Below are 19,163 nucleotides of genomic sequence, written 5' to 3' on the forward strand. Positions count from 1 at the left end.
AGGGGTCAGTGACGTCTCCTCTCCTGGAGGAAAATACAAGTATTAGTGGTCTTGCTGCAAAATCTGGTAGAGGCCAACAGCTGGGCTTGAGGGGCAGGAGTCAACAGACCTTCCCAGGTGGTCTAGTGGTTAGGATTTGGCGCTCTCACCGCCGTGGCCTGGGTTCGATTCCCGGTCAGGGAATGAGCTTTTGCCCACCACCGGAGGACGTGAATTTAAAATGCAGAACTACGAACTCAAGCGAAACAAAGGAGCCTATTGTTGGACTGTCAATTTTTAATATTTCTCAACCAATCCAATAATATTAATAACAAAAACTATGGGATAATAAAAGGAAATAATAATACGGCTAAGGGCTGACAGCGTAGTAAAAGAGGAAGATCGAGCCAGCCAGGAGTCGAACCTGGAATCTTCTGATTCGTAGTCAGACGCGTTATCCATTGCGCCACTGGCCCACCTAACTGTTTGTGTTTGACTGGGAAGAGCCCTGTCATGAAATCTACTTTTTCTCATGCTATTAACAGACCTGGAGCCAACATCAGGAAGGGGTCAGATGAGGGGCCTGCTACAAAAACCTTCGAGATGGAGGCCTCACATGTTGGGGATCTCTTTGTTGTTAGGATATTCCTACAGAGCCTGTGACAGTTTCTCAGCAGAAGGACTGGGATCCAGGGCCAGAGACATCTGCAAAAAACTGCTATAAAAAACTTTGCGATGCAGGCCTCACATGTTGGGGATCTCATTGGTTTAGTTTTCATGGCAAGTTGTGGTGTTGTTAGGATATTCCTACTGAGCCTGTGACAGTTTCTCAGCGGAAGAACTGGGATCCAGGGTCAGAGACGTCTGCAAAAAACTGCTATATAAACCTTTGGGAGGCCTCACATGTTGGGGATCTTAAATTTTTTGTGTTCATGGCAAGTTGTGGTGTTGTTAGGATATTCTTACAGAGCCTGTGACAGTTTCTCAGCAGAAGAACTGGGATCCAGGGTCAGAGACGTCTGCAAAAAACTGCTATAAAAACCTTCCAGATGGAGGCCTCACATGTTGGGGATCTCGGTTGCTTTGTTTTCATGGCATTTTGTGGTATTGTTAGGATATTCCTACAGAGTCTGTGACAGTTTGTCTGCGGAAGATCTGGGATCCAGGGTCAAGGGTCAGTGACGTCTCCTCTCCTGGAGGAAAATACAAGCATTAGTGGTCTTGCTGCAAAATCTGGTAGAGGCCAACAGGTGGTCTTGAGGGACAGGCATCAACAGACCTTCCCTGGTGGTCTAGTGGTTAGTATTTGGCGCTCTCACCACCGCGGCCTGGGTTCAATATTCCCGGTCAGGGAATGAGCTTTTGCCCACCACCGGAGGACGTGATTTTAAAATGCCGAACTACGAACTCAAGCGCTGACGCCCTCGTCGAGAAGCACGGCCAAGGAAATGTTTATGTGTGAAGAAGACCTCCTTCGAGCCGCAGTCGAACCAGCGAGCTAAGGATTGCCAACGTGCTACCTACAGTCCTCTGCTCTACCAGCTGAGCTATCGAAGGGACACTGATTGGTGAATGAACCTCAACATATCAGGTATCTGAAGCTCTGCCACTGGTTACACAGACATACATGCTGGTTGTTTCGATTAAGTGATGCAAAGGCAACGCAATCTTCTCATACCGGGAGTCGACCCCCAGCCGCCTGGGTGAAAACCAGGAATCCTGACCGCTAGACCATATGGGATCTTCTTTCCACCCGGAGCAGGCCCTTTTGCTTTTAGTGTGTGACCGCCCCCTTTAAGAACATGGGAATGATCCGAAGGGAATGTTTACTGAATTCAATTTCATCAGGCTCAACAGAGGGAGCTCTCATTTGCCTCGCCAAGGGGATTCAGTTTCCTCCGATTCCTGCGATGGCATAATAGACACTATAAACTGGTCGTAAAGCAAGGTGCTTGTGACAGTACTCATGCAATGCATTTGAAAAGACGCATAGTATTGTATGGTAACCGTTATCCTACTGACAAAGCAGCCTATTGTTGGACTGTCAATTTTTAATATTTCTTAACCAATCCAATAATATTAATAACAAGAACTATGGGATAATAAAAGGAAATAATAAAACGGCTAAGGGCTGACAGCGTAGTAAAAGAGGCAGATTGAGCCAGCCAGGAGTCGAACCTGGAATCTTCTGATCCGTAGTCAGACGCGTTATCCATTGCGCCACTGGCCCACCTAACTGTTGGTATTTGACTGGGCAGAGCCCTGTCATGAAATCTACTTTTTCTCACGCTATTAACAGACCTGGAGCCAACATCAGGAAGGGGTCAGATGAGGGGCCTGCTACAAAAACCTTCGAGATGGAGGCCTCACATGTTGGGGATCTCGTTTTTTTCATGTTAAGTTGTGGTGTTGTTAGGATATTCCTACAGAGCCTGTGACAGTTTCTCAGCAGAAGAACTGGGATCCAGGGCCAGAGACGTCTGCAAAAAACTGATATAAAAACCTTCGAGATGCAGGCCTCACATGTTGGGGATCTCATTGGTTTTGTTTTCATGGCAAGTTGTGGTGTTGTTAGGATATGCCTACTGAGCCTGTGACAGTTTATCAGCGGAAGAACTGGGATCCAGGGTCAGAAACGTCTGCAAAAAACTGCTATAAAACCTTCGAGATGGAGGCCTCACATGTTGGGGATCTTACATTTTTTGTGTTCATGGCAAGTTGTGGTGTTGTTAGGATATTCCTACAGAGTCTGTGACAGTTTCTCAGAGGAAGAACTGGGATCCAGGGTCAGAGACGTCTGCAAAAAACTGCTATAAAAACCTTCGAGATGGAGAACTCACATGTTGGGGATCTTAATTTTTTTGTGTTCATGGCAAGTTGTGGTGTTGTTAGGATATTCCTACAGAGTCTGTGCCAGTTTCTCAGTGGAAGAACTGGGATCCAGGTTAAGAGACGTCTGCAAAAAACTGCTATAAAAACCTTCGAGATGGAGGCCTCACATGTTGGGGATCTCGGTTGCTTTGTTTTCATGGCAAGTTGTGGTGTTGTCAGGATATTCCTACAGAGTCTGTGACAGTTTGTCAGCGGAAGATCTGGGATCCAGGGTCAGGGGTCAGTGACTTCTCCTCTCCTGGAGGAAAATACAAGTATTAGTGGTCTTGCTGCAAAATCTGGTAGAGGCCAACAGGCGGGCTTGAGGGGCAGGAGTCAACAGACCTTCCCTGGTGGTCTAGTGGTTAGGATTTGGCGCTCTCACCGCCGTGGCCTGGGTTCGACTCCCGGTCAGGGAATGAGCTTTTGCCCACCACCGGAGGACGTGATTTTAAAATGCCGAACTATGAACTCAAGCGCTTTTGCCCACCACCGGAAGACGTGAATTTAAAAAGCCGAACTATGAACTCAAGCGCTGAAGCCCTCGTCGAGAAGCACGGCCACGGAAATGTTTATGTGTGAAAAAGACCTCCTTCGAGCCGGAGTCGAACCAGCGACCTAAGGATTGCAAACTTGCAAACCTACAGTCCTCCGCTCTACCAGCTGAGCTATCGAAGGCACACTGATTGGGGACAGAACCTCAACATATCAGGTTGCTGAAGCTCTGCCACTGGCTAAAACTGCTACTGGCACAGACAGACGTGCTGTTTGTTTCGATTAAGTGATGCAAAGGCAACCCAATCTTCTCATACCGGGAGTCGAACCCCGGCCGCCTGGGTGAAAACCAGGAATCCTAACCGCTAGATCATATGGGATCTTCTTTCCACCTGGAGCAGGCCCTTTTGCTTTTAGTGTGTGACCGCCCCCTTTAAGAACATGCGAATGATCCGAAGGGAATGTTTACTGAATTCAATTTCATCAGGCTCAACAGAGGGAGCTCTCATTTGCCTCGCCAAGGGGGTTCAGTTTCCTCTGATTCCTGCGATGGCATAATAGACACTGTAAACTGGTCGTAAAGCAAGTCCTTGTGACAGTACTCATGCAATGCATTTGAAAAGACGCATAGTATTGTATGGTAACCGTTATCCTACTGAAAAAGCAGCCTATTGTTGGACTGTCAATTTTTAATATTTCTCAACCAATCCAATAATATTAATAACAAAAACTATGGGATAATAAAAGGAAATAATAAAACGGCTAAGGGCTGACAGCGTAGTAAAAGAGGCAGATCGAGCCAGCCAGGAGTCGAACCTGAAATCTTCTGATCCAAAGTCAGACGCGTTATCCATTGCGCCACTGGCCCACCTACCTGTTGGTGTTTGACTGCGAAGAGGCCTGTCATGAAATCTACTTTTTCTCATGCTATAAACAGACCTGGAGCCAACATCAGGAAGGGTCAGATGAGGGGCCTGCTACAAAAACCTTCGAGATGGAGGCCTCACATGTTGGGGATCTCGTTGTTGTTAGGATATTCCTACAGAGCCTGTGACAGTTTCTCAGCAGAAGAACTGGGATCCAGGGCCAGAGACATCTGCAAAAAACTGCTATAAAAACCTTCGAGATGCAGGCCTCACATGTTGGGGATCTCATTGGTTTTGTTTTCATCGCAAGTTGTGGTGTTGTTAGGATATTCCTACTGAGCCTGTGACAGTTTCTCAGCGGAAGAACTGGGATCCAGGGTCAGAGATGTCTGCAAAAAACTGCTATAAAAACCTTTGAGATGGAGGCCTCACATGTTGGGGATCTTAAATTTTTTGTGTTCATGGCAAGTTGTGGTGTTGTTAGGATATTCCTACAGAGCCTGTGACAGTTTCTCAGCAGAAGAACTGGGATCCAGGGCCAGAGACGTCTGCAAAAAACTGCTATAAAAACCTTCGAGATGCAGGCCTCATATGTTGGGGATCTCGGTTGCTTTGTTTTCATGGCAAGTTGAGGTGTTATTAGGATATTCCTACAGAGTCTGTTACAGTTTGTCAGCGGAAGATCTGGGATCCAGGGTCAGGGGTCAGTGACTTCTCCTCTCCTGGAAGAAAATACAAGTATTAGTGGTCTTGCTGCAACATCTGGTAGAGGTCAACAGACGGGCTTGAGGGGCAGGCGTCAACAGACCTTACCTGGTGGTCTAGTGGTTAGGATTCGGCGCTCTCACCGCCGCGGCCTGGGTTCGATTCACGGTCAGGGAATGAGCTTTTGCCCACCACCGGAGGCCTAGATTTTAAAATGCCGAACTACGAACTCAAGCGAAACAAAGGAGCCTATTGTTGGACTGTCAATTTTTAATATCTCTCAACCAATCCAATAATATTAATAACAAAAACTATGGGATAATAAAAGGAAATAATAAAACGGCTAAGGGCTGACAGCGTAGTAAAAGAGGCAGATCGAGCCAGCCAGGAGTCGAACCTGGAATCTTCTGATTCGTAGTCAGACGCGTTATCCATTGCGCCACTGGCCCACCTAACTGTTGGTGTTTGACTGGGAAGAGCCCTGTCATGAAATCTACTTTTTCTCATGCTATTAACAGACCTGGAGCCAACATCAGGAAGGGGTCAGATGAGGGGCCTGCTACAAAAACCTTCGAGATGGAGGCCTCACATGTTGGGGATCTCTTTGTTGTTAGGATATTCCTACAGAGCCTGTGACAGTTTCTCAGCAGAAGGACTGGGATCCAGGGCCAGAGACATCTGCAAAAAACTGCTATAAAAAACTTCGCGATGCAGGCCTCACATGTTGGGGATCTCATTGGTTTAGTTTTCATGGCAAGTTGTGGTGTTGTTAGGATATTCCTACTGAGCCTGTGACAGTTTCTCAGCGGAAGAACTGGGATCCAGGGTCAGAGACGTCTGCAAAAAACTGCTATAAAAACCTTTGGGAGGCCTCACATGTTGGGGATCTTAAATTTTTTGTGTTCATGGCAAGTTGTGGTGTTGTTAGGATATTCTTACAGAGCCTGTGACAGTTTCTCAGCAGAAGAACTGGGATCCAGGGTCAGAGACGTCTGCAAAAAACTGCTATAAAAACCTTCCAGATGGAGGCCTCACATGTTGGGGATCTCGGTTGCTTTGTTTTCATGGCAATTTGTGGTATTGTTAGGATATTCCTACAGAGTCTGTGACAGTTTGTCTGCGGAAGATCTGGGATCCAGGGTCAGGGGTCAGTGACGTCTCCTCTCCTGGAGGAAAATACAAGTATTAGTGGTCTTGCTGCAAAATCTGGTAGAGGCCAACAGGTGGTCTTGAGGGACAGGCATCAACAGACCTTCCCTGGTGGTCTAGTGGTTAGTATTTGGCGCTCTCACCACCGCGGCCTGGGTTCGATATTCCTGGTCAGGGAATGAGCTTTTGCCCACCACCGGAGGACGTGATTTTAAAATGCCAAACTACGAACTCAAGCGCTGACGCCCTCGTCGAGAAGCACGGCCAAGGAAATGTTTATGTGTGAAGAAGACCTCCTTCGAGCCGCAGTCGAACCAGCGAGCTAAGGATTGCCAACGTGCTACCTACAGTCCTCTGCTCTACCAGCTGAGCTATCGAAGGGACACTGATTGGTGAATGAACCTCAACATATCAGGTTGCTGAAGCTCTGCCACTGGTTACACAGACATACATGCTGGTTGTTTCGATTAAGTGATGCAAAGGCAACGCAATCTTCTCATACCGGGAGTCGACCCCCAGCCGCCTGGGTGAAAACCAGGAATCCTGACCGCTAGACCATATGGGATCTTCTTTCCACCCGGAGCAGGCCCTTTTGCTTTTAGTGTGTGACCGCCCCCTTTAAGAACATGGGAATGATCCGAAGGGAATGTTTACTGAATTCAATTTCATCAGGCTCAACAGAGGGAGCTCTCATTTGCCTCGCCAAGGGGATTCAGTTTCCTCCGATTCCTGCGATGGCATAATAGACACTATAAACTGGTCGTAAAGCAAGGTGCTTGTGACAGTACTCATGCAATGCATTTGAAAAGACGCATAGTATTGTATGGTAACCGTTATCCTACTGACAAAGCAGCCTATTGTTGGACTGTCAATTTTTAATATTTCTCAACCAATCCAATAATATTAATAACAAGAACTATGGGATAATAAAAGGAAATAATAAAACGGCTAAGGGCTGACAGCGTAGTAAAAGAGGCAGATTGAGCCAGCCAGGAGTCGAACCTGGAATCTTCTGATCCGTAGTCAGACGCGTTATCCATTGCGCCACTGGCCCACCTAACTGTTGGTATTTGACTGGGCAGAGCCCTGTCATGAAATCTACTTTTTCTCACGCTATTAACAGACCTGGAGCCAACATCAGGAAGGGGTCAGATGAGGGGCCTGCTACAAAAACCTTCGAGATGGAGGCCTCACATGTTGGGGATCTCGTTTTTTTCATGTTAAGTTGTGGTGTTGTTAGGATATTCCTACAGAGCCTGTGACAGTTTCTCAGCAGAAGAACTGGGATCCAGGGCCAGAGACGTCTGCAAAAAACTGATATAAAAACCTTCGAGATGCAGGCCTCACATGTTGGGGATCTCATTGGTTTTGTTTTCATGGCAAGTTGTGGTGTTGTTAGGATATGCCTACTGAGCCTGTGACAGTTTATCAGCGGAAGAACTGGGATCCAGGGTCAGAAACGTCTGCAAAAAACTGCTATAAAACCTTCGAGATGGAGGCCTCACATGTTGGGGATCTTACATTTTTTGTGTTCATGGCAAGTTGTGGTGTTGTTAGGATATTCCTACAGAGTCTGTGACAGTTTCTCAGAGGAAGAACTGGGATCCAGGGTCAGAGACGTCTGCAAAAAACTGCTATAAAAACCTTCGAGATGGAGAACTCACATGTTGGGGATCTTAATTTTTTTGTGTTCATGGCAAGTTGTGGTGTTGTTAGGATATTCCTACAGAGTCTGTGCCAGTTTCTCAGTGGAAGAACTGGGATCCAGGTTAAGAGACGTCTGCAAAAAACTGCTATAAAAACCTTCGAGATGGAGGCCTCACATGTTGGGGATCTCGGTTGCTTTGTTTTCATGGCAAGTTGTGGTGTTGTCAGGATATTCCTACAGAGTCTGTGACAGTTTGTCAGCGGAAGATCTGGGATCCAGGGTCAGGGGTCAGTGACGTCTCCTCTCCTGGAGGAAAATACAAGTATTAGTGGTCTTGCTGCAAAATCTGGTAGAGGCCAACAGCCGGGCTTGAGGGGCAGGAGTCAACAGACCTTCCCTGGTGGTCTAGTGGTTAGGATTTGGCGCTCTCACAGCCGTGTTCTGGGTTCGATTCCCGGTCAGGGAATGAGCTTTTGCCCACCACCGGAGGACGTGATTTTAAAATGCCGAACTATGAACTCAAGCGCTTTTGCCCACCACCGGAAGACGTGAATTTAAAAAGCCGAACTATGAACTCAAGCGCTGAAGCCCTCGTCGAGAAGCACGGCCACGGAAATGTTTATGTGTGAAAAAGACCTCCTTCGAGCCGGAGTCGAACCAGCGACCTAAGGATTGCCAACTTGCCACCTACAGTCCTCCGCTCTACCAGCTGAGCTATCGAAGGCACACTGATTGGGGACAGAACCTCAACATATCAGCTTGCTGAAGCTCTGCCACTGACTAAAACTGCTACTGGCACAGACAGACGTGCTGTTTGTTTCGATTAAGTGATGCAAAGGCAACCCAATCTTCTCATACCGGGAGTCGAACCCCGGCCGCCTGGGTGAAAACCAGGAATCCTGACCGCTAGATCATATGGGATCTTCTTTCCACCTGGAGCAGGCCCTTTTGCTTTTAGTGTGTGACCGCCCCCTTTAAGAACATGCGAATGATCCGAAGGGAATGTTTACTGAATTCAATTTCATCAGGCTCAACAGAGAGAGCTCTCATTTGCCTCGCCAAGGGGGTTCAGTTTCCTCCGATTCCTGCGATGGCATAATAGACACTGTAAACTGGTCGTAAAACAAGTCCTTGTGACAGTACTCATGCAATGCATTTGAAAAGACGCATAGTATTGTATGGTAACCGTTATCCTACTGAAAAAGCAGCCTATTGTTGGACTGTCAATTTTTAATATTTCTCAACCAATCCAATAATATTAATAACAAAAACTATGGGATAATAAAAGGAAATAATAAAATGGCTAAGGGCTGACAGCGTAGTAAAAGAGGCAGATCGAGCCAGCCAGGAGTCGAACCTGGAATCTTCTGATCCGTAGTCAGACGCGTTATCCATTGCGCCACTGGCCCACCTACCTGTTGGTGTTTGACTGCGAAGAGGCCTGTCATGAAATCTACTTTTTCTCATGCTATAAACAGACCTGGAGCCAACATCAGGAAGGGGTCAGATGAGGGGCCTGCTACAAAAACCTTCGAGATGGAGGCCTCACATGTTGGGGATCTCGTTGTTGTTAGGATATTCCTACAGAGCCTGTGACAGTTTCTCAGCAGAAGAACTGGGATCCAGGGCCAGAGACATCTGCAAAAAACTGCTATAAAAACCTTCGAGATGCAGGCCTCACATGTTGGGGATCTCATTGGTTTTGTTTTCATGGCAAGTTGTGGTGTTGTTAGGATATTCCTACTGAGCCTGTGACAGTTTCTCAGCGGAAGAACTGGGATCCAGGGTCAGAGATGTCTGCAAAAAACTGCTATAAAAACCTTTGAGATGGAGGCCTCACATGTTGGGGATCTTAAATTTTTTGTGTTCATGGCAAGTTGTGGTGTTGTTAGGATATTCCTACAGAGCCTGTGACAGTTTCTCAGCAGAAGAACTGGGATCCAGGGCCAGAGACGTCTGCAAAAAACTGCTATAAAAACCTTCGAGATGCAGGCCTCATATGTTGGGGATCTCGGTTGCTTTGTTTTCATGGCAAGTTGAGGTGTTATTAGGATATTCCTACAGAGTCTGTTACAGTTTGTCAGCGGAAGATCTGGGATCCAGGGTCAGGGGTCAGTGACGTCTCCTCTCCTGGAGGAAAATACAAGTATTAGTGGTCTTGCTGCAAAATCTGGTAGAGGTCAACAGACGGGCTTGAGGGGCAGGCGTCAACAGACCTTACCTGGTGGTCTAGTGGTTAGGATTCGGCGCTCTCACCGCCGCGGCCTGGGTTCGATTCACGGTCAGGGAATGAGCTTTTGCCCACCACCGGAGGCCTTGATTTTAAAATGCCGAACTACGAACTCAAGCGAAACAAAGGAGCCTATTGTTGGACTGTCAATTTTTAATATCTCTCAACCAATCCAATAATATTAATAACAAAAACTATGGGATAATAAAAGGAAATAATAAAACGGCTAAGGGCTGACAGCGTAGTAAAAGAGGCAGATCGAGCCAGCCAGGAGTCGAACATGGAATCTTCTGATTCGTAGTCAGACGCGTTATCCATTGCGCCACTGGCCCACCTAACTGTTTGTGTTTGACTGGGAAGAGCCCTGTCATGAAATCTACTTTTTCTCATGCTATTAACAGACCTGGAGCCAACATCAGGAAGGGGTCAGATGAGGGGCCTGCTACAAAAACCTTCGAGATGGAGGCCTCACATGTTGGGGATCTCTTTGTTGTTAGGATATTCCTACAGAGCCTGTGACAGTTTCTCAGCAGAAGGACTGGGATCCAGGGCCAGAGACATCTGCAAAAAACTGCTATAAAAAACTTCGCGATGCAGGCCTCACATGTTGGGGATCTCATTGGTTTAGTTTTCATGGCAAGTTGTGGTGTTGTTAGGATATTCCTACTGAGCCTGTGACAGTTTCTCAGCGGAAGAACTGGGATCCAGGGTCAGAGACGTCTGCAAAAAACTGCTATAAAAACCTTTGGGAGGCCTCACATGTTGGGGATCTTAAATTTTTTGTGTTCATGGCAAGTTGTGGTGTTGTTAGGATATTCTTACAGAGCCTGTGACAGTTTCTCAGCAGAAGAACTGGGATCCAGGGTCAGAGACGTCTGCAAAAAACTGCTATAAAAACCTTCCAGATGCAGGCCTCACATGTTGGGGATCTCATTGGTTTTGTTTTCATGGCAAGTTGTGGTGTTGTTAGGATATTCCTACTGAGCCTGTGACAGTTTCTCAGCGGAAGAACTGGGATCCAGGGTCAGAGATGTCTGCAAAAAACTGCTATAAAAACCTTTGAGATGGAGGCCTCACATGTTGGGGATCTTAAATTTTTTGTGTTCATGGCAAGTTGTGGTGTTGTTAGGATATTCCTACAGAGCCTGTGACAGTTTCTCAGCAGAAGAACTGGGATCCAGGGCCAGAGACGTCTGCAAAAAACTGCTATAAAAACCTTCGAGATGCAGGCCTCATATGTTGGGGATCTCGGTTGCTTTGTTTTCATGGCAAGTTGAGGTGTTATTAGGATATTCCTACAGAGTCTGTGACAGTTTGTCAGCGGAAGATCTGGGATCCAGGGTCAGGGGTCAGTGACGTCTCCTCTCCTGGAGGAAAATACAAGTATTAGTGGTCTTGCTGCAAAATCTGGTAGAGGTCAACAGACGGGCTTGAGGGGCAGGCGTCAACAGACCTTACCTGGTGGTCTAGTGGTTAGGATTCGGCGCTCTCACCGCCGCGGCCTGGGTTCGAATCACGGTCAGGGAATGAGCTTTTGCCCACCACCGGAGGCCTTGATTTTAAAATGCCGAACTACGAACTCAAGCGAAACAAAGGAGCCTATTGTTGGACTGTCAATTTTTAATATCTCTCAACCAATCCAATAATATTAATAACAAAAACTATGGGATAATAAAAGGAAATAATAAAACGGCTAAGGGCTGACAGCGTAGTAAAAGAGGCAGATCGAGCCAGCCAGGAGTCGAACCTGGAATCTTCTGATTCGTAGTCAGACGCGTTATCCATTGCGCCACTGGCCCACCTAACTGTTTGTGTTTGACTGGGAAGAGCCCTGTCATGAAATCTACTTTTTCTCATGCTATTAACAGACCTGGAGCCAACATCAGGAAGGGGTCAGATGAGGGGCCTGCTACAAAAACCTTCGAGATGGAGGCCTCACATGTTGGGGATCTCTTTGTTGTTAGGATATTCCTACAGAGCCTGTGACAGTTTCTCAGCAGAAGGACTGGGATCCAGGGCCAGAGACATCTGCAAAAAACTGCTATAAAAAACTTCGCGATGCAGGCCTCACATGTTGGGGATCTCATTGGTTTAGTTTTCATGGCAAGTTGTGGTGTTGTTAGGATATTCCTACTGAGCCTGTGACAGTTTCTCAGCGGAAGAACTGGGATCCAGGGTCAGAGACGTCTGCAAAAAACTGCTATAAAAACCTTTGGGAGGCCTCACATGTTGGGGATCTTAAATTTTTTGTGTTCATGGCAAGTTGTGGTGTTGTTAGGATATTCTTACAGAGCCTGTGACAGTTTCTCAGCAGAAGAACTGGGATCCAGGGTCAGAGACGTCTGCAAAAAACTGCTATAAAAACCTTCCAGATGGAGGCCTCACATGTTGGGGATCTCGGTTGCTTTGTTTTCATGGCAATTTGTGGTATTGTTAGGATATTCCTACAGAGTCTGTGACAGTTTGTCTGCGGAAGATCTGGGATCCAGGGTCAGGGGTCAGTGACGTCTCCTCTCCTGGAGGAAAATACAAGTATTAGTGGTCTTGCTGCAAAATCTGGTAGAGGCCAACAGGTGGTCTTGAGGGACAGGCATCAACAGACCTTCCCTGGTGGTCTAGTGGTTAGTATTTGGCGCTCTCACCACCGCGGCCTGGGTTCGATATTCCCGGTCAGGGAATGAGCTTTTGCCCACCACCGGAGGACGTGATTTTAAAATGCCGAACTACGAACTCAACCGCTGACGCCCTCGTCGAGAAGCACGGCCAAGGAAATGTTTATGTGTGAAGAAGACCTCCTTCGAGCCACAGTCGAACCAGCGAGCTAAGGATTGCCAACGTGCTACCTACAGTCCTCTGCTCTACCAGCTGAGCTATCGAAGGGACACTGATTGGTGACTGAACCTCAACATATCAGGTTGCTGAAGCTCTGCCACTGGTTACACAGACATACATGCTGGTTGTTTCGATTAAGTGATGCAAAGGCAACCCAATCTTCTCATACCGGGAGTCGACCCCCAGCCGCCTGGGTGAAAACCAGGAATCCTGACCGCTAGACCATATGGGATCTTCTTTCCACCTGGAGCAGGCCCTTTTGCTTTTAGTGTGTGACCGCCCCCTTTAAGAACATGGGAATGATCCGAAGGGAATGTTTACTGAATTCAATTTCATCAGGCTCAACAGAGGGAGCTCTCATTTGCCTCGCCAAGGGGATTCAGTTTCCTCCGATTCCTGCGATGGCATAATAGACACTATAAACTGGTTGTAAAGCAAGGTGCTTGTGACAGTACTCATGCAATGCATTTGAAAAGACGCATAGTATTGTATGGTAACCGTTATCCTACTGACAAAGCAGCCTATTGTTGGACTGTCAATTTTTAATATTTCTCAACCAATCCAATAATATTAATAACAAAAACTATGGGATAATAAAAGGAAATAATAAAATGGCTAAAGGCTGACAGCGTAGTAAAAGAGGCAGATCGAGCCAGCCAGGAGTCGAACCTGGAATCTTCTGATTCGTAGTCAGACGCGTTATCCATTGAGACACTGGCCCAGCTAACTGTTGGTGTTTGACTGCGAAGAGGCCTGTCATGAAATCTACTTTTTCTCATGCTATTAACAAACCTGGAGCCAACATCAGGAAGGGGTCAGATGAGGGGCCTGCTACAAAAACCTTCGAGATGGAGGCCTCACATGTTGGGGATCTCGTTGTTGTTAGGATATTCCTACAGAGCCTGTGACAGTTTCTCAGCAGAAGAACTGGGATCCAGGGCCAGAGAAATCTGCAAAAAAACTGCTATAAAAACCTTCGAGATGCAGGCCTCACATGTTGGGGATCTCATTGGTTTTGTTTTCATGGCAAGTTGTGGTGTTGTTAGGATATTCCTACTGAGCCTGTGACAGTTTCTCAGCGGAAGAACTGGGATCCAGGGTCAGAGACGTCTGCAAAAAACTGCTATAAAAACCTTTGAGATGGAGGCCTCACATGTTGGGGATCTTACATTTTTTGTTTTCATGGCAAGTTGTGGTATTGTTAGGATATTCCTACAGAGTCTGTGACAGTTTGTCTGCGGAAGATCTGGGATCCAGGGTCAGGGGTCAGTGACGTCTCCTCTCCTGGAGGAAAATACAAGTATTAGTGGTCTTGCTGCAAAATCTGGTAGAGGCCAACAGTTGGGCTTGAGGGGCAGGGGTCAACAGACCCTCCCTGGTGGTCTAGTGGTTAGTATTTGACGCTCTCACCGCCGTGGCCCGTGTTCGATTCCCGGTCAGGGAATGAGCTTTTGCCCACCACCGGAGGACGTGAATTTAAAATGCCGAACTATGAACTCAAGCGCTTTTGCCCACCACCGGAAGACGTGAATTTAAAAAGCCGAACTATGAACTCAAGCGCTGAAGCCCTCGTCGAGAAGCACGGCCACAGAAATGTTTATGTGTGAAAAAGACCTCCTTCGAGCCAGCGACCTAAGGATTGCCAACTTGCCACCTACAGTCCTCCGCTCTACCAGCTGAGCTATCGAAGGCACACTGATTCTGGACAGAACCTCAACATATCAGGTTGCTGAAGCTCTGCCACTGGCTAAAACTGCTACTGGCACAGACAGACGTGCTGTTTGTTTCGATTAAGTGATGCAAAGGCAACCCAATCTTCTCATACCGGGAGTCGAACCCCGGCCGCCTGGGTGAAAACCAGGAATCCTGACCGCTAGATCATATGGGATCTTCTTTCCACCTGGAGCAGGCCCTTTTGATTTTAGTGTGTGACCGCCCCCTTTAAGAACATGGGAATGATCCGAAGGGAATGTTTACTGAATTCAATTTCATCAGGCTCAACAGAGGGAGCTCTCATTTGCCTCGCCAAGGGGGTTCAGTTTCCTCCGATTCCTGCGATGGCATAATAGACACTGTAAACTGGTCATAAAGCAAGGTCCTTGTGACAGTACTCATGCAATGCATTTGAAAAGACGCATAGTATTGTATGGTAACCGTTATCCTACTGACAAAGCAGCCTATTGTTGGACTGTCAATTTTTAATATTTCTCAACCAATCCAATAATATTAATAAAAATAACTATGGGATAATAAAAGGAAATAATAAAACGGCTAAGGGCTGACAGCGTAGTAAAAGAGGCAGAAGGAGCCAGCCAGGAGTCGAACCTAGAATCTCCTGATCCGTAGTCAGACGCATTATCCATTGCGCCACTGGCCCACCTAACTGTTGGTGTTCGACTGGGCAGAGGCCTGTCATGACATCTACTTTTTCTCATAGTATTAACAGACCTGGAGCCAACATCAGGAAGGGGTCAGATGTGGGGCCTGCTACAAAAACCTTCGAGATGGAGGCCTCACATGTTGGGGATCTCGTTGTTGTTAGGATATTCCTACAGAAATCTACTTTTTCTCATGCTATTAACAGACCTGGAGCCAACATCAGGAAGGGGTCAGGTGAGGGGCCTGCTACAAAAACCTTCAAGATGGAGGCCTCACATGTTGGGGATCTCGTTGTTGTTAGGATATTCCTACAGAGCCTGTGACAGTTTCTCAGCAGAAAACTGGGATCCAGGGCTAGAGACGTCTGCAAAAAACTGATATAAAAACCTTCGAGATGCAGGCCTCACATGTTGGGGATCTCGTTGTTGTTAGGATATTCCTACAGAAATCTACTTTTTCTCATGCTATTAACAGGCCTAGAGCCAACATCAGGAAGGGGTCAGATGAGGGGCCTGCTACAAAAACCTTCGAGATGGAGGCCTCACATGTTGGGGATCTCGTTGTTGTTAGGATATTCCTACAGAAATCTACTTTTTCTCATGCTATTAACAGGCCTAGAGCCAACATCAGGAAGGGGTCAGATGAGGGGCCTGCTACAAAAACCTTCGAGATGCAGGCCTCACGTGTTGGGGATCTCATTGGTTTTGTTTTCATGGCAAGTTGTGGGGTTGTTAGGATATTCCTACTGAGCCTGTGACAGTTTCTCAGCGGAAGAACTGGGATCCAGGGTCAGAGACGTCTGCAAAAAACTGCTATAAAAACCTTCGAGATGGAGGCCTCACATGTTGGGGATCTTACATTTTTTGTGTTCATGGCAAGGTGTGGTGTTGTTAGGATATTCCTACAGAGTCTGTGACAGTTTCTCAGTGGAAGAACTGGGATCCAGGTTAAGAGACGTCTGCAAAAAACTGCTATAAAAACCTTCGAGATGGAGGCCTCACATGTTGGGGATCTCGGTTGCTTTGTTTTCATGGCAAGTTGAGGTGTTATTAGGATATTCCTACAGAGTCTGTGACAGTTTGTCAGCGGAAGATCTGGGATCCAGGGTCAGGGGTCAGTGACGTCTCCTCTCCTGGAGGAAAATACAAGTATTAGTGGTCTTGCTGCAAAATCTGGTAGAGGTCAACAGACGGGCTTGAGGGGCAGGCGTCAACAGACCTTACCTGGTAGTCTAGTGGTTAGGATTCGGCGCTCTCACCGCCGCGGCCTGGGTTCGATTCACGGTCAGGGAATGAGCTTTTGCCCACCACCGGAGGCCTTGATTTTAAAATGCCGAACTACGAACTCAACCGCTGACGCCCTCGTCGAGAAGCACGGCCAAGGAAAAGTATATGTGTGAAGAAGACCTCCTTCGAGCCGCAGTCGAACCAGCGAGCTAAGGATTGCCAACGTGCTACCTACAGTCCTCTGCTCTACCAGCTGAGCTATCGAAGGGACACTGATTGGTGACTGAACCTCAACATATCAGGTTGCTGAAGCTCTGCCACTGGTTACACAGACATACATGCTGGTTGTTTCGATTAAGTGATGCAAAGGCAACCCAATCTTCTCATACCGGGAGTCGACCCCCAGCCGCCTGGGTGAAAACCAGGAATCCTGACCGCTAGACCATATGGGATCTTCTTTCCACCTGGAGCAGGCCCTTTTGCTTTTAGTGTGTGACCGCCCCCTTTAAGAACATGGGAATGATCCGAAGGGAATGTTTACTGAATTCAATTTCATCAGGCTCAACAGAGGGAGCTCTCATTTGCCTCGCCAAGGGGATTCAGTTTCCTCCGATTCCTGCGATGGCATAATAGACACTATAAACTGGTCGTAAAGCAAGGTGCTTGTGACAGTACTCATGCAATGCATTTGAAAAGACGCATAGTATTGTATGGTAACCGTTATCCTACTGACAAAGCAGCCTATTGTTGGACTGTCAATTTTTAATATTTCTCAACCAATCCAATAATATTAATAACAAGAACTATGGGATAATAAAAGGAAATAATAAAACGGCCAAAGGCTGACAGCGTAGTAAAAGAGGCAGATCGAGCCAGCCAGGAGTCGAACCTGGAATCTTCTGATTCGTAGTCAGACGCGTTATCCATTGCGCCACTGGCCCACCTAACTGTTGGTATTTGACCTTTGCAGAGCTGTGTCATGAAATCTACTTTTTCTCACGCTATTAACAGACCTGGAGCCAACATCAGGAAGGGGTCAGATGAGGGGCCTGCTACAAAAACCTTCGAGATGGAGGCCTCACATGTTGGGGATCTCGTTTTTTTCATGTTAAGTTGTGGTGTTGTTAGGATATTCCTATAGAGCCTGTGATAGTTTCTCAGCAGAAGAACTGGGATCCAGGGCCAGAGACGTCTGCAAAAAACTGATATAAAAACCTTCGAGATGCAGGCCTCACATGTTGGGGATCTCATTGGTTTTGTTTTCATGGCAAGTTGTGGTGTTGTTAGGATATGCCTACTGAGCCTGTGACAGTTTATCAGCGGAAGAACTGGGATCCAGGGTCAGAAACGTCTGCAAAAAAATGCTATAAAACCTTCGAGATGGAGGCCTCACATGTTGGGGATCTTACATTTTTTGTGTTCATGGCAAGTTGTGGTGTTGTTAGGATATTCCTACAGAGTCTGTGACAGTTTCTCAGAGGAAGAACTGGGATCCAGGGTCAGAGACGTCTGCAAAAAACTGCTATAAAAACCTTCGAGATGGAGAACTCACATGTTGGGGATCTTAATTTTTTTGTGTTCATGGCAAGTTGTGGTGTTGTTAGGATATTCCTACAGAGTCTGTGCCAGTTTCTCAGTGGAAGAACTGGGATCCAGGTTAAGAGACGTCTGCAAAAAACTGCTATAAAAACCTTCGAGATGGAGGCCTCACATGTTGGGGATCTCGGTTGCTTTGTTTTCATGGCAAGTTGTGGTGTTGTCAGGATATTCCTACAGAGTCTGTGACAGTTTGTCAGCGGAAGATCTGGGATCCAGGGTCAGGGGTCAGTGACGTCTCCTCTCCTGGAGGAAAATACAAGTATTAGTGGTCTTGCTGCAAAATCTGGTAGAGGCCAACAGCCGGGCTTGAGGGGCAGGAGTCAACAGACCTTCCCTGGTGGTCTAGTGGTTAGGATTTGGCGCTCTCACCGCCGTGGCATGGGTTCGATTCCCGGTCAGGGAATGAGCTTTTGCCCACCACCGGAGGACGTGAATTTAAAATGCCGAACTATGAACTCAAGCGCTTTTGCCCACCACCGGAAGACGTGAATTTAAAAAGCCGAACTATGAACTCAAGCGCTGAAGCCCTCGTCGAGAAGCACGGCCACGGAAATGTTTATGTGTGAAAAGACCTCCTTCGAGCCGGAGTCGAACCAGCGACCTGAGGATTGCCAACTTGCCACCTACAGTCCTCCACTCTACCAGCTGAGCTATCGAAGGCACACTGATTCAGGACAGAACCTCAACATATCACGTTGCTGAAGCTCTGCCACTGGCTAAAACTGCTACTGGCACAGACAGACGTGCTGTTTGTTTCGATTAAGTGATGCAAAGGCAACCCAATCTTCTCATACCGGGAGTCGAACCCCGGCCGCCTGGGTGAAAACCAGGAATCCTGACCGCTAGATCATATGGGATCTTCTTTCCACCTGGAGCAGGCCCTTTTGCTTTTAGTGTGTGACCGCCCCCTTTAAGAACATGCGAATGATCCGAAGGGAATGTTTACTGAATTCAATTTCATCAGGCTCAACAGAGGGAGCTCTCATTTGCCTCGCCAAGGGGGTTCAGTTTCCTCCGATTCCTGCGATGGCATAATAGACACTGTAAACTGGTCGTAAAGCAAGTCCTTGTGACAGTACTCATGCAATGCATTTGAAAAGATGCATAGTATTGTATGGTAACCGTTATCCTACTGAAAAAGCAGCCTATTGTTGGACTGTCAATTTTTAATATTTCTCAACCAA

At 47.0% G+C, this 19,163-nt stretch overlaps 15 non-coding genes across 15 annotated transcripts; 3 read left to right on the forward strand and 12 right to left on the reverse strand.

Annotated features, from left to right (window-relative positions):
* Positions 1-111: 111 nt before the first annotated feature.
* trnae-cuc (transfer RNA glutamic acid (anticodon CUC)) lies at positions 112-183 on the forward strand. The gene has a single exon. It is a non-coding gene; the product is annotated as a tRNA-Glu (tRNA).
* Positions 184-382: 199 nt separating this feature from the next.
* Positions 383-455, reverse strand: trnar-acg (transfer RNA arginine (anticodon ACG)). Its single transcript has one exon. It is a non-coding gene; the product is annotated as a tRNA-Arg (tRNA).
* A 1,681-nt stretch (positions 456-2,136) lies between these two features.
* Positions 2,137-2,209, reverse strand: trnar-acg (transfer RNA arginine (anticodon ACG)). Its single transcript has one exon. It is a non-coding gene; the product is annotated as a tRNA-Arg (tRNA).
* Positions 2,210-3,197: 988 nt separating this feature from the next.
* trnae-cuc (transfer RNA glutamic acid (anticodon CUC)) lies at positions 3,198-3,269 on the forward strand. Its single transcript has one exon. It is a non-coding gene; the product is annotated as a tRNA-Glu (tRNA).
* A 171-nt stretch (positions 3,270-3,440) lies between these two features.
* On the reverse strand, positions 3,441-3,528 carry trnay-gua (transfer RNA tyrosine (anticodon GUA)). Its single transcript is given in 2 exon segments — positions 3,441-3,476; positions 3,492-3,528. It is a non-coding gene; the product is annotated as a tRNA-Tyr (tRNA).
* Positions 3,529-4,140: 612 nt separating this feature from the next.
* trnaq-uug (transfer RNA glutamine (anticodon UUG)) lies at positions 4,141-4,213 on the reverse strand. Its single transcript has one exon. It is a non-coding gene; the product is annotated as a tRNA-Gln (tRNA).
* A 1,079-nt stretch (positions 4,214-5,292) lies between these two features.
* trnar-acg (transfer RNA arginine (anticodon ACG)) lies at positions 5,293-5,365 on the reverse strand. The gene has a single exon. It is a non-coding gene; the product is annotated as a tRNA-Arg (tRNA).
* A 1,681-nt stretch (positions 5,366-7,046) lies between these two features.
* On the reverse strand, positions 7,047-7,119 carry trnar-acg (transfer RNA arginine (anticodon ACG)). The gene has a single exon. It is a non-coding gene; the product is annotated as a tRNA-Arg (tRNA).
* Positions 7,120-8,350: 1,231 nt separating this feature from the next.
* trnay-gua (transfer RNA tyrosine (anticodon GUA)) lies at positions 8,351-8,437 on the reverse strand. The gene is given in 2 exon segments: positions 8,351-8,386; positions 8,401-8,437. It is a non-coding gene; the product is annotated as a tRNA-Tyr (tRNA).
* A 612-nt stretch (positions 8,438-9,049) lies between these two features.
* On the reverse strand, positions 9,050-9,122 carry trnar-acg (transfer RNA arginine (anticodon ACG)). Its single transcript has one exon. It is a non-coding gene; the product is annotated as a tRNA-Arg (tRNA).
* Positions 9,123-10,202: 1,080 nt separating this feature from the next.
* Positions 10,203-10,275, reverse strand: trnar-acg (transfer RNA arginine (anticodon ACG)). The gene has a single exon. It is a non-coding gene; the product is annotated as a tRNA-Arg (tRNA).
* A 1,394-nt stretch (positions 10,276-11,669) lies between these two features.
* Positions 11,670-11,742, reverse strand: trnar-acg (transfer RNA arginine (anticodon ACG)). The gene has a single exon. It is a non-coding gene; the product is annotated as a tRNA-Arg (tRNA).
* Positions 11,743-17,248: 5,506 nt separating this feature from the next.
* Positions 17,249-17,321, reverse strand: trnar-acg (transfer RNA arginine (anticodon ACG)). Its single transcript has one exon. It is a non-coding gene; the product is annotated as a tRNA-Arg (tRNA).
* Positions 17,322-18,310: 989 nt separating this feature from the next.
* Positions 18,311-18,382, forward strand: trnae-cuc (transfer RNA glutamic acid (anticodon CUC)). The gene has a single exon. It is a non-coding gene; the product is annotated as a tRNA-Glu (tRNA).
* Positions 18,383-18,552: 170 nt separating this feature from the next.
* On the reverse strand, positions 18,553-18,639 carry trnay-gua (transfer RNA tyrosine (anticodon GUA)). The gene is given in 2 exon segments: positions 18,553-18,588; positions 18,603-18,639. It is a non-coding gene; the product is annotated as a tRNA-Tyr (tRNA).
* Positions 18,640-19,163: the final 524 nt, after the last annotated feature.

The sequence above is a fragment of the Siphateles boraxobius genome, unplaced genomic scaffold (genome assembly GCF_051911475.1).
Source record: "Siphateles boraxobius isolate OS27281-9 unplaced genomic scaffold, OSU_SipBor_1 5, whole genome shotgun sequence".
Taxonomy (NCBI): domain Eukaryota; kingdom Metazoa; phylum Chordata; class Actinopteri; order Cypriniformes; family Leuciscidae; genus Siphateles; species Siphateles boraxobius.